The sequence below is a fragment of the Saccopteryx leptura genome, chromosome 6 (assembly GCF_036850995.1).
Source record: "Saccopteryx leptura isolate mSacLep1 chromosome 6, mSacLep1_pri_phased_curated, whole genome shotgun sequence".
NCBI classification, from domain to species: Eukaryota; Metazoa; Chordata; class Mammalia; order Chiroptera; family Emballonuridae; genus Saccopteryx; species Saccopteryx leptura.
The window spans coordinates 18,586,914-18,601,518 of record NC_089508.1 but is presented as its reverse complement, the minus strand read 5'-3'; the positions used below and the strand labels follow the sequence as shown (position 1 = coordinate 18,601,518).

The 14,605-nt window shown below is 40.0% G+C and overlaps 1 non-coding gene across 1 annotated transcript; it reads right to left on the bottom strand.

Annotated features, from left to right (window-relative positions):
* Positions 1 to 11,474: 11,474 nt before the first annotated feature.
* Positions 11,475 to 11,550, bottom strand: TRNAF-GAA (transfer RNA phenylalanine (anticodon GAA)). The gene has a single exon. It is a non-coding gene; the product is annotated as a tRNA-Phe (tRNA).
* Between the last annotated feature and the right edge of the window lie 3,055 nt (positions 11,551 to 14,605).

The following is a 14,605-nucleotide window of genomic DNA, read 5'->3' as shown; positions in this document are numbered from 1 at the left end:
GGTTCAGAATCGTTTTTATAACCCTGAGCGAAACATACAGTACTAATTACAGAACTGAGGCTGTCTGTGCGTAAAGTCACTGGGAAACATTTATATATACTATCTGCAAATAGCACATCATCAGTGGGCTGGCCTGTGTTCTCATTGGCCACCAAGGGAAGAACGAGCAACACAAGAAAAATTAGCGTTGCTCGTTGATGTACTCTAGAACTTTTCTCCTTCAAGCTAGAAGCTTCAGAGAACAGCCATGATCTAGTAAAAGTCTGATTCTTCTAAACTATGTATTGGGTTATCTTTATGCGATATGGTAGAGCTAAATATCTTGAGTAATATGACTCCAACTCCAGTCCAACACCACAAGATCCCTTAAGCCAGGGGTCCCCAAACTTTTTACACAGGGGGCCAGTTCACTGTCCCTCAGACCATTGGAGGGCCGGACTATAAAAAAAACCTATGAACAAATCCCTATGCACACTGCACATACCTTATTTTAAAGTAAAAAAAACAAAACAGGAACAAATACAATATTTAAAATAAAGAACAAGTAAATTTAAATCAACAAACTGACCAGTATTTCAATGGGAACTATGGGCCTGCTTTTGGCTAATGAGATGGTGGTGCCCCTTCTGGAAGTGTGGCAGGGCCGGATAAATGGCCTCAAGGGGCCGCATGTGGCCCGCGGGCCGTAGTTTGGAGACCCCTGCCTTAAGCCTTTCTCTTTTCCCACACTAGACTACTCTTCTGTGGGGATGCTTTTCTCACACATTTGGGCACAAGATTCCTCAGAACACCCGTCTTTGAGCACAAACTCCTCTTTCTACTCGGAGTCTGCCACTGTGGACCAGGTCACGGCTGCTACCCCCTCATACACACATAGACACTCTGGTCACTTTGCGTGGTCTCTTACTACTCATTGTCAGGCTGCCGTCCTATGTGGCTGTCTTCTCCACCGCAGATGGCTCCAACACACCCATGTGCTAGGCTGACACCAGCCCCAAGTGGAAACCCTTCTCACTCACATTGGACATTATGTTCCATTTTGGGCCATCATAGTGTCACTGCACTCTTCTATGTCTTCCTCGACTGGTCAGACCCAGTGGCATTGAATAAAAATTGTTCAAAAAAAGAAAAGATGAAGAGAAATAAGAGAAAAGAAAAATTCCAACTAATTGTTTTGATGATCTTAATTGGATCTTTGGAAACTTAAGTCTTATTTAAATCAAAAATCTAACTTTGGTCTACATTTTTTTTAAAATTTACTTATGATTTCTATAGATAAATAATCAATAATATATCATTAGCATATCTAAGTTCCTATGAAATTTGGAGAAACCAGTTGAAAAAGTTAATTAATTCTTGTTAGCCTGTTACATAAACACTTTTCTTGTTCTTAGGATACTGTAATATCTGATCAAGATAATGCACTTGGTAGGTGTCATTGTGTGTCTTAAGAAATACAATGTCTTAAGAAAAAAACAAGTTCTCTAGTTTAATAGGTCCAACTTGTTCACAGATCTTATAGATGGACAGCTCCCCTTTCTGGGTATACTTTCAAAATTTGAAGAAGGAAGGTGTCAGACTTGGTCATTTTAAGGGCCTTTTCCATCATTAACATCCTTTGATTAGAGAATCAAATAAAATGCAAATTATTTTGCTCCTCTAGACTTTTTTTTTTTTTTTTACAAATTTTGTACCTCATCCAGTAACAATGTATTTCTTGTCTTACTATCTAAAAGATCCATTAAAGAAAGCATTCTGACCCAGAGCACATGTTACTTTACATTTCCATGAGAAAGCTTTTAGGTACTGAAGTTCTACATGTATTATTTACTTTAACTTCCCATCTTTCATGGAACCAGACATGCCCTCTGAATTCAAGCCTCTCCATCAACCATGGGAATACTTTTATGTGCTTAAGCTTAATGTTTTAATACAAAGAAATAAGAAAAGAGTGTTTTTTCTAAATCCTGGGATTGTTGTAAAGTTTGGGTTTTATTACGACCTGATATCGGGTTCATCCAAATTGCAAATCTAGTCATATTCTTCATCGTGAGAATATCATGTTATTTTTTAAGATTTAACCTCAAAGAGTTAGGATTCTCTATCAGTATAGTGCAAATTGGAAATGAAGGTAATTCGATTTGCTTCGAGAAGCAAGAATTCTGTGGCACAGATTTTGGTAGCAGAAAACATAATCCTCTTTAGGGTAAGAAGTATTTACTTTAAAATTATTATTAAAACAATAGTCAACTGAATAAATTTGAAGATCTAATTGGCCTTACTATGTTGTTCATGATTCAGACAGCATTCCATCTACCAACTAGAAGGGCTCTCCACCTAGGGGATGTACAAAAATGAAAGGTTTTTACAGAGAAAAGGGTAGTGTAAAAGAGCTATTAAAAAAAAGAAAAGAGCCTGACGAGATGGTGGCACAGTGGATGGAGCGTCAGACTGGGACATGGAGGACCCAGGTTCAAAACCCCGAGGTCACCGTCTTGAGCCCAAAGTTCTCTGGCTTGAAGCCCAAGGTTGCTGGCTGAAGCACAAGGTTGCTGGTTTGAGCAAGGGGTCACTTGCGCTGGTGCACCCCACTCCCACTTCCTGTCAAGGCATGTGTGGGAGAGCAATCACTGAACAACTAAGGAGACGAAGGAGTCAGGAGGAATTGATGCTTCTCGTCTCTCTCCTTTGTCTGTCTGTCCCTGTCCGTCCCTCTCTCTGTCTCTGTCACACTCACAAAAAATTATTTTCAGACCCGTATCATTTTTCTTTCTCTTTTGTTTTTCCATGTTTCTTTCTTTCTTTTTCTCTTTCTTTCTTTCTTTCTTTCTTTCTTTCTTTCTTTCTTTCTTTCTTTCTTTTTTCATCTTCCTTCCTTCCTTCCTTCCTTCCTTCCTTCCTTCCTTCCTTCCTTCCTTCCTTCCTTCCTTCCTTCCTTCCTTCCTTCCTCCCTCCCTCCTTCCCTCCCTCCCTCCCTCTCTTTCTTTCTTTCTTCTTTCTTCTTTCTTTCTCTCTTTTTTAAGAGATGGGAAACAGTTTTTATCATACAAACTGCCTTGTTTTTCTATGGAGGATGGAGTGGAACCACATGACAGATTACCTTACAGGTGCTTGCCCAGAAAATTCCATGGTAATGGATTCAGATTATGCTCCCAAGAGAAACTGACACTGCAATTAGAGCAAGTCTTAAATCTAGGTTTGTTATCATGAGCTTTCAGCATAAGTGATGCCATTTTGGGCCTGATTTTTTAAATAAAACTAATAAATTCTTGTCTGTGTTGGTGGATAAGCACGAAAGGGTCTGAAGGAAGAAACAGAGCACTTACCGTTCATACCCGAGTGGGCTTGAGGAAGGAAAGGTGGGATAGGACCAAGGGCCTCAAGCTCTAGCCCTCCCCTTTAACATCTGGGCTGGGACATCGCAGACTTTACCTTTGCAGACCACCTGCTCCCCCCTACCCCATTCCCGTTTTCTTGTAATTGAAAGGACCAAAAAGAAATCACTATCTGGAGAGAAGACACAAGGATGAGCCACACGGCAGTTCCCCTCCAGAATACCTCCCTTGTCCATGTTTAACTTAATGAGCACCTTCCACCCAGACCCCCCCCCCCATCCATGCCTCTCATTGTTCAAGGTTTCCGCTGTCACTTCTCAAGTACGTCCTAGCATTTTAATACATTTATTGTGCTTTGCTAAATCTTTCTGTCGTGCTCTGAAATTCCTTCTTGTTCTGTGACAGAATCTGGATTGGGTTGAGTCTCCCTTTGGACTTCCTGGGTGACTCCCGGCATCAAGCTCACAGAGTCAAACACAATGTGACTGGGCATGGATAATCCAATGGGGGACCTGTCCATGGCTCATTCCGCATCAGAGGGGAACAAAAGCTGTTGTTGAATGCCCATATATACTTAAAGAAAGAGCTTCTCGTCAGACCTGTAGTCCTTTTACTTAAAACTACATTTTGTTCTGTTTATAAAGCATTTCTGTTTACTACATTTATTTACTCTACTTAAATCTGAGTAAATATTTTAGGAAAAAAAATATGTGAACACCTTAACCATGGGAGTCCTACAGAATTTGATATGACTTCAGTGTTCACAAGCTAACTGTCAGCACTCTTGAACCACCTGCCCTGTCGCTCAGCATTTAGGAAGTGAGTGAAACTGAGCAAACTGTAATGGGTTAGGCTTTCAAAATAATACCTGTATTTACTGGAACAAAGTGATGTCCACATTATAAGGAGAAAAGCACTTTTTTCTTCTTTCCTGCTCCACCTCCTCTACTGCCAAAATGAATGCAAACTCTCTGATATAGTTTATGGAAAACGCAGCAGCAGGAGTCTGATCTCTGGAGACTCCCAAGGCCAGACTAGATAAATAACTACCCCGAATGTTTTAAGGGCATTGAAATATATTTTATCCCATAATGGTTTTAATAGCCAAGAATATCCTTATATCCTTTCTGACCTCCAGGTGGATGAATTTGATTTCTGCGTGCATGTGTGTGTATTTTAAATTTTTTTTATTCATTTTAGAAAGGAGAGGGAGAGAGAGAGAGAGAAGGGGGGAGGAGCTGGAAGCATCAACTCCCATATGTGCCTTGACCAGGCAAGCCCAGGGTTTCGAACCGGCGACCTCAGCATTTCCAGGTCGACGCTGTATCCACTGCGCCACCACAGGTCAGGTTGTGTGTGTATTTTAAAACAAAATGACAGCTTACAGATTATAGCTCGTGTCGATATTTGTATAAAATGCATTATATTTTTTATCTTGAAAATTAATAAATTGCTGTGAATACACTTATTGTCAAAAATGAATTTGTTAAGTTAAAATATCCTTTGAGTCTTTCTACACTTTATATATATATAAAAAACTTTTAAAAGAGTAGATACAAAGCCCCCATCCTCACTTGAAATCATTTTTTAAAATCTATTTATACCTACCTATACCTGAGATAGTATCCCTGCTGGTGTGCTTTCTTTCTCTCCCTCTCTTTCTCTCTCTTTCTCTCTCTCTCTCTTTCAATTCTAATGTTTGTCTACAGTTGGTTTTATTATGGACAGAGTCGCACGTAAACAAGTTCCCAGGAAGAAACATTCAACTATTTTAAAAGTTACAAGCTTACTTAAGTAAAAGTAAAACTATTGCTTTGTGTAACTACGCCAGGGGAATTCGGAGACAAAACTGATTCTAACCAATCAGAAAAAGACACAAGAACCTAACAAAAATTCCGTTCTTTCTTTCCACCCTGCTTTTTCCTGTGCTTTGGTTTCATTTTCTCCTTCTGCAGATGGACTTCCATTTTCTCAGATTCCCTGCTGAATCCTCAAGGCTGAGAGTCACTACACACATCCTCGTGGAACTTGATGAGTGGCAGGAGAAGTGTCCTGACTGTGGAGTTGGCTTCTCTTTTCAGCTGTGTGCTTGCTGAATTGAGAAACCTGGAGACCTACCTTTTGCTCCCGCCATGAGTTTAGAAGGAGGCTTTGTAGGAGAATTTGATATATTTATACATACCGAGAAGTTTTGTATGTAAACCAACCAAGGGCTATTTCCTTGGCAAGAGCAGACTGGCTGGCGTGACTGTGGTGGAATGAGGACAGGGATAATTGTGGGAGTGGGTCCCTTACTATCACAGTGTAACACGGGGGAGATGCACAATCTTTATCTCTGTGAAAGGAAAAAATGGCTGGAGCAAAGATTCTAGTACCTCACCTATAAAACCAAAGTTTCATAGGCTGCTGGATCTGTGAAAAGAAGATATAGATACAGAAAGAGAGGCAGTAACCTCTCAGACTTTCACAGGTCAATAAACTCCAATGTGCAGAGGCCTGAGCACAACCCATACATGTATGTGCCCTAGAAGAATGCTCCTTTAACTTACAGTGCTCTCAACCAAGACAACTGACAATGGCACCAATTAATGAAACAGGCATTTGTCTTATTCTCCAATTCTTCATCACCTGTCTTACAACTGGAAGGGATGGGAGAGGATAGGCTATGAGTCCCACATGGCCTAAGAGAAAAAAGAACATTAAATAAAATATTAATAATTTTTAAATTGAATCTGGGCAGTATCCCATTAAAAATCATCAGAAAGTCACGTAGTTGTGGAGTCTGTTTAAAAGTTTATATTTGTTTAATTTCAGCTAAGAAAATTCTTAAAACAAATTCTGATTGGCCAACCTTCACTCAAAAAGCCACTTCAGTGCATGGTATATAATGTGTTGGTGGGCACCCCCTCCACTCTCATATTTAGAATTGGGAGAACTTCTTCAAAATCAAGAGACTTCTGTTCCCCAAGAAGGAAGAGTTCTGATCAGATGAACTAACAAATGTTCTTGCCACATACCCTGGAAGAGAAAACTACAACTTCAACAGAGTAGTAATTTCAATATATAATACTCCTCTGTTCAAAATTCTTTTATTTCAATTCAGTCACATTTTCTCCTCTGGTCCTTCTTCCAAACCTTTTTTCCAAGTCCTTTTGTTTGTATTCATGAGGATTTAATTATTGAAACAAGTTAAATTATTTAATCAAGGTGAAAGGTTTCTCAAGAAAACCATTTATTTTCTTTTCCTTTAGGATTTTTCTTAATCCATGAAATTGTCCTTATGATTAATATGACTATCTCTCATTTTTATGGGCCATACTTTTCCCAGATTATTTAGTTTTCTATTAAAACTGTAATGCCATGACTTGTGCTATGCATAACAACATTATATATATATATATATATATATATATATATATGTGTGTGTGTGTGTGTGTGTGTGTGTATGTATATATGTATATTTATATGTTCATACATATATATTTATACACATAACATACAGAAATATATGTAACATCATATCTTCTGTGTTACAGGTGAGTAGATGAGTTAGTTTTCAGGGTTACCTATACTTTATATACCACAACATTAAATTTTTAGGTTTTCTATTTTCTGTTTGTTGATTTCAGATAGAAAAGGTTTTAGTAAAGTCAGTAAAAGAATTGTTTTAAAACGTTTGTTTTCTTCTTTGTAGTACTATTCTGTTGCCTGAATTTAAATATTTAATTAATAAATTTACTTTTTATATTATAGATCAGGTATTATGTTGAAACAATTGTTCAGTAAGTGGTTTCTCTTGGAATTTATCCAAATCACTTTGAAATCTGACATTAAGGATCATTTGAATACAATAACTTTCTTAGTTCCAGTTCCTAATGCAGTGCCAAAGTTGGGAGTGATCATTTCTATCTCTCTTTATTTTATTTCATGCCAGGACTTATCCATTCCTGTTGGAAAGACTTTCTTGATGTCACTTGACTTCATCACCTCCAAGGGTCTTACACTGTCCTAGTGAAAGCTCTTCCGTTACTGGTAAAACCTACTTTCATGAAAGAAGCTTTGGAATGTTCATCTCTTCATACCATTTCTCTCAGAGTGACTGGATAAAAAGATTAATTTTGCTCAATTTCCACCTTGTCCTCACACATCATTTCAGGAAACATTTCCACTATCCTAACTCATACACCTTTGGACTTACATCATGTGGATTGTAATGATTCATAGTCAGGTGAATTAAATCATTGTGCACTCTATAATTATCTCAACTTGCTGCATATATATATATATATATATATATATATATATATATATATATATATATATATATATATATATTTTGGTAGATGCTGCCAATATAGATTACACTCCAAGAATGCGAGGAAGCAAGGATTTAAAATTTTTCTATCTGATTGTCTTGATATCATTCTTAGCATACTTCCATGTATGGAGAGGCCCTCGATAAATGCTTAGGAATATTCCTAGCTGAGTACTACAAGTTTAGATAACCTGAGTCACAGAAGGAGAGAATTAGATGGAGCTTTCAAAATCAGACCTCAGCAGTCACTTTTCAGAAAACAAACTTAGGGCACAAATGCTAACTCACTTTTTAAGAACTTTTATAAACATCCTGCTGACAGAGGCACGACCGGGGTCGAGATATTTCCACTTTCATCCGAAACTTTCTTTCCCCCTCACTGAACGACGTTGCCTCTTCATTTTCTAGAGTGTGAGTTATTTTAAAATATGGCCAGTGGAGGAGAAAATGAGGCAATTTGTCGCCTGTCTTTGCTAGATTTATAACACAAACATCTAGGTGCTGTGGTAGAAACTATAAGGTGGATAAAATTTCCAGGGGACCCAACTCCGTGAGTGTGCGTTGAATAAATTACAGTGAACGAATATTTATTTCATTAAACACCTGAATTTATTTCCCTAATTGAATTACTCTCTCAGCAGTGTGCACTTCAAACAGCTAGTGCATCTGTGGCATTTTCACTGTGCTGACACTCAGGGGATAGTCATGACCCAGCATGGGAGAGTAAGGTAATAGTTAAGCATCTTCCAAAGGGATACGAAAGGAACGGATCATGTAGAATTGTTTCCAGCCCTGTTGTTTCCCTTACTCTTTTATCTTCTTTTTCTTGGCATACTTCCTGTTCACTCTACCCCATTCTTACTCTACTTCTCATCACAGCTATTCCTTACCTTGAACTTTAATTCTTTCTCCTCCACATTCTCATTGGTTTTAATTCTCAATTCCTTTTCACTTGGGTGAAGTAGAGTTGTCTAGACGTTAAACTTCCCAGAGACAGGGATAAAGACATTTTTGTTTCTGGTACCAATGCAGAATCTGGTCCCCAAAAGATTCTTTTTTTTATTTTTTATTTTTCTGAAGCTGGAAAAGGGGAGAGACAGTCAGACAGACTCCCGCATGCGCCCGACCGGGATCCACCTGGCATGCCCACCAGGGGCGATGCTCTGCCCACCAGGGGGCAATGCTCTGCCTCTCCGGGGTGTCGCTCTGCCGAGACCAGAGCCACTCTAGCGCCTGGGGCAGAGGCCAAGGAGCCATCCCCAGCGCCTGGGCCATCTTTGCTCCAATGGAGCCTTGGCTGCGGGAGGGGAAGAGAGAGACAGAGAGGAAGGAGGGGGGGGGTGGAGAAGCAAATGGGCGCTTCTCTTATGTGCCCTGGCTGGGAATCGAACCCGGGTCCCCCGCACACCAGGCCAACGCTCTACCGCTGAGCCAACCGGCCAGGGCCCCAAAAGATTCTTACAATTGCTTTTCAGATTTGTAAGTAGTCATATGTTATGCAAAGTAACAAATTTGTATATGGAAAGGATGATCCAGGACGGATGCACGTGTTACGGGCTGCACTCTAAAGCATTGGCCTTGGAAAAGAGGGGTCCTGAGTGTTCTCTACCATGTTGGGGGATGGAGATTTTTCTGAATGTAATGATTTGATTATAATTTCTCCAAATAAGCCATGTAGGTGACCTCCCCCTGCCCTAATGTAGAGCAGGTTCGAGTAGTAAGAAGGTCTAGATGATTTCATTCGTTCATGTATCCAGGGTGGGTGTTCGAAGTGACCTATTTCTCAAGGCAATAGTTGACATGTACTGCTACTTTTCCTCTTGGTTCCTTTACTGGGAGCATGTGAACAACTTCAGAATCTCTGGGCACCAGGGAAAGAACCGCAGAGCTCATTTCCCAGGGATGCCTCCCTTCCCCTTGGAAACCTTGGTGACTTATAAAACTTTGCCGTGTTTCAAAAACCCTGTTAGTGATATAAGCTAACAAAAAGCCTTTACTTTATTTTAAAATTTCAGAACTTCGTATGGTAATGCTTCTTATACCTATAATATTTTGCTCAACAAACAGTTCTGACTGGTAGCCATATGCTTTCTGATTATTATTTAAATAAAACTGAAACATGACTTAAATCTCAATCAATAAATACATATTTATTTATAATTCAGCAAATTTTTTTTTCTAGTTTTGATACTTCCTGGGTGGGAGTCGGAAATAATATATGTGGTTGTGGATGGTGGGATCTTTTGAAAAGTGTATCTAGCTCACACTTGCCATTCATTGATAAGAACAGCTGTAGCTGGAGTTATGAAATGACTGGCTGCAGAGGCCATAACAGCAACAACCAACCGTGCAAGGATTCTCTCTCCCAACTTAGAACCCTCTCTTGTCCCCATTTCTGCCTCTACAAGGATTCAAGGAACTCAGTATGAGCTGTTTCTTGTGTATACTCAACTCTGACATTCTCTGTACTTACAAAGCGTCTGGCAGGCTTTCTGCAGGGATCTGGTAAGTACACCACACTCACTTGTGCCTTGAGGGTTTTGAAACACATCTTTAAATCCCTGGGAGGTGCGTTCTTTATTGCTGGGTGACCCAGTGATGGCTTATTACTTCAGTCCTCTGAGGAGCCCAGGGAGACAAATGGCTCATGAGACCAGATAAAACATGTTTTCGATCCAGGTTAAACCTGCACAAACAATCTTCCTTCAGGATTACACTCTGCCATTTTCACTAGAAAGAGGAGAGTTTTAGATAGACATGTACAGTAAGAGTTGAAAAGGTTTTTTGTGCTCAGGAGCACAGCAGGTTTAGTGATATAACAAAACCCAGCCAGCAGCCGCTTCACGGGGGTGCACAGGGCCTCTTCCAGCCTCAGGGAACGGTGCAAACGCAACGCGTGGTTTTCAAATGCAGCATCATTTCAAAGTTACTCTTCAAGGGGTTGAAACCCTAAAGATCACTCTATTTCATACATGATAGGTTATGCTTTTGGTGATTACTAAAAACGTATTTCTCAATCAACACAAAAATTAGACAAAGGAGCATTCTAAATGCTTTTTGGTACTCAAATATTCAGCTCGTACATTCTTTTCTCTCTGAACATTTACCAACATCCACTTTCATTAGGAAAACCTCATTGTTCATATTGTCATCATAGCCCCCCCAAAAAAGTATTGATTGAATTTAAATATTTAGCTAGAGGCAAGGAGCTGGAGAGCATCTTGCTTCCAACTAAATTAGAAATTATTTTTGTTCCTTGGATAGGTTTCTAGTGCTTAAGAACAGTGTCTGGCCATAAGCAGGGTCTCAGTAACATTATTTGACTGAATTGTTTTCTACAACATAAGGACAATAATGTATAGTAGAAAAGTTCTTGTTGGAATTAAAATCAGTATAAAAGGGAGTCTTTGAAACTACTACCCCCCAAATTCTACATAGATAAAACTTTGTAGTAAAATTGTCCTTCTGTGGTACTTGGTCCCTAGAGTGGTTCAAACCAACCTTGTTTTTTTTTCTTTTTCATTTTTTTTATTTATTTATTTTTTTTTCCAAAGCTGGAAACAGGGAGGCAATCAGACAGACTCCCGCATGCGCCCGACCGGGAACCACCTGGCACGCCCACCAGGGGGCGATGCTCTGCCCATCTGGGGCATCGCTCCACCGCAATCAGAGCCATTCTAGCGCCTGAGGCAGAGGCCACAGAGCCATCCTCAGCACCCGGGCAAACTTTGCTCCAATGGAGCCTTGGATGCGGGAGGGGAAGAGAGAGACAGAGAGGAAGGAGAGGGGGAGGGGTGGAGAAGTAGATGGGCGCTTCTCCTGTGTGCTCTGGCTGGGAATTGAACCCGGGACTCCTGCACTTCAGGCTGACGCTCTACCACTGAGCCAACCTGCCAGGGCCCCAACCTTGTTTTCATGGTAGAATTGTGACTCCTCCCAATTTTTACACTGAAATCCTAATGCCCAGTACCTTGGAATGTGGACTTATTTGCAAATAAATCTGCCTAGATATGCGGAGGTGTCATGCCTCCTGACTGTGTAAGGTAGAACCCATTCCCCAGAAACTCATTGATTTTAGAAGCATGCCATCCATCATTTCCAGCCTTCTACAGTCACCAAATCTGGTCTGAAATAAAGAATTGTAACTCTTGGTTATGTATTTAGTTAGATCTCCTTCCTTTTCTTTCATATTCTGTCTAGACTAGGACACAAAGTGGTATAAAGGCTTTCTTGACCCTTATCCTTACACCTTGGCATGTCTCTTTGTAAAAAGTCACTCAGATGGTGTTACTGCTACAACTAGAAACTCAGTACATAATCAGACAAATGTTATGAATTTGGTAGTTCTACCTATCTTTCCCACAAACAAAATGTATGATCTTGTATAAGTCACTTAAATTCAAAGGGCTGTCATTTCTTCAACAGCAAAATATACCTAGAAAGGATTGGATCAAAATACCTTCAGGTCACATCTAATTCCAACTTTTTAAAGAGTCTGCATGAGCAAGTTATTTATTTCCCCATTCAGCTAATGAATACAGAGCACCTGCTATAAGATGAGCCCATTTCCAGGACCCTATTCTCATATGGTTTTCATTCTAGGGAAGGATTACTCCATCCACAGGAGAGTAGTAGGCAAATGTAAATTGCTTAGTTCTATTTATGATATAAATATCAAGAGGGAGCCAGCCTAGGATGACTCCAGGCTGCAGGGGCAGTGAGTGCAAAGGTCTTAGGGCAGAAAGAAGAAGCTTACCTGTAAGAGGAACTTAAAAAGAGGCGGTGTCATCAGTAACCAAGAAAGACACACGTCTGACAGGGTTGGGCTGACAAAAGTGACTTGACCACACAGGGCCCAGGAGGCTTTGCAAAGGAGCTCACATTCTACTTTCACGTCCAATGGCAGGGATTTGGGGATTTGAAATTGGAGAATGGCACAATCTTATTTATTTCAGTGATTGTAATCAATGCCTCTTTCACCACGGCAGATAAGTTCTCAGACAGGCAGTATGCCTTGTCTCATCCTTTCTCTTTTTTTATTTTGCATTTTTACTTTCTCTTTTGTATTCTTTCTCCTTATCTTTCACTTTTCTTCTTCTGTTTTTCTGTCTTATGTTGTTGATTTCTAAATTTATTTCTCTTTCTCCCTACCCCTCCCTTTTATCCCCTTCATCAAGCAGTACCTTATGAGATATATTATGGCTGAGATTATTTTTAACAGAACAGAATAAAGCTGCAGACCCCACTAGGGGTCACTTCTGACCCACTGATGAGTCTTTAATCCTGCAATTTTGCCTTGAGTTTAATAGCTAACCCAAGAGATACTGTTTCTCTTGTCTCTATCTTTTTCAACCTTTATGACGCCCCCAAGATCCAAGTGAAAGCATTGTGGTCCACATCCTCCCTGGACCCAAGCCATCCCAGGAGCCGGGCCGGCTATCTAAACACGCCTGCCATGGGTGCTCTGCTTTGTTCGGCGCACACTGGTGCTCGTGAGCCGGGAACTTGGCTCTTTGACAGAAGTGGCATCATTCTGTAAAGGAGAATGTCACCGGAAAGGCTGTGATTGTTGTGAGGAATGCCTGGCTGTCTGTCTGACTCTTGCCAGAGGGCCGCCCGAGGGCCTGCAGCCAGGCTTCCTGGAGCTTCCTTCAATTGTCTTCGCATGGACTTTAGTGCCCACTGAAACACACACACCGGCCCTCAGCCTCTGCTGAAGAGTGAGTCTTCCTGTGATTTATTTCCAGCTTGGTCGCTTTTGAACTGACAGTTTTATTCATTAGAGGGATTTTTTTCTTACAAGGACAGTGAAGGTATCAAGGACAAGTGGGTCCCTTTGGCACTCTTCTTCTTGCAGATTTATCTGCATATATTTAAAAAGAAAGTCCATGCACACTGGCTATGTGTACACATATATCTGTTGTCATATCCGGAGTGAAAAGGTAAAGATAACCTTTACACACATTTATTTCACTTTATAATAAGTTGACTGCAGATTCCTTGGCCAGATCAAGAAAATGACAAGGTTGGTTCTGTAGATGAACTAGAGAGTTGAACTTGGTAATCTGCAAGAATTATCTTCTCATTTTCTTCCCTTGCACCCAAATTGCTTTTCTAAATTTAAATACATATCTTTAGGGGAAAACCTTGGCCAAATTGTCACTGTTTGAATTGCCTGGCACAAAGGGATGCGTATGTCAAATTAAATGTGATTGTCTTCCATTTGACATTTCTTTGCAAATTCATCAGTCTTCTTCTTACATTTTCTATTTGCTATTTATCTCATGTTATGAATAAGAATTCTGAGTTTCACTAAGGTTAAGTAATTATTTTCACCAAAGCTACATGTCTAGCATGAAACAGATCAAGGATGAGGTCCAAGAGGTCCTGAGTTCAGTTCAAATTCAGTGTCCTTTACGTTACAACGGGATCTGCAAGCTTTTTCTGTAAAGGGCCAGATAGTAAATGTTTTTGGCTTTGTGAGTCATATGTTCTCTGTTGCAACTACTCAGCTTTCCTGTTGCTGCACAAAAAGCAGCCACAGACAATGCACACATGAATGGGCGTAGCTATGTCCTACTCTAAAGTGTTATATGTGGACACTGAAATCTGGGCATTGTATAATTTTCATGTGAAATGAAACATTAATCTCCTTTCATAGCTAATCTGTGTGAATATGTAAAAAGCATTCTTAGATCACTGTCCCTAAGAACACATAAGGCATGTGGGATGCAGCCAATGTGCTGTAGTTTGTAGAACGATGTGTGATTGAAATTATGATCCTGTCAGCTGAGTCCTGAGTTTATTTTAGCCCCAGGGAATGGGGGGGTTGAGGTCCCTGGAGAAATTTCCATCATTATAAATTATCAGCTGAGGCTTAGGGACCTGTCATCAATGAGTAATTTCCATTAAAATTTCTTTAAAAAAATAAAGTAAAAATATAAATTTTTACTTA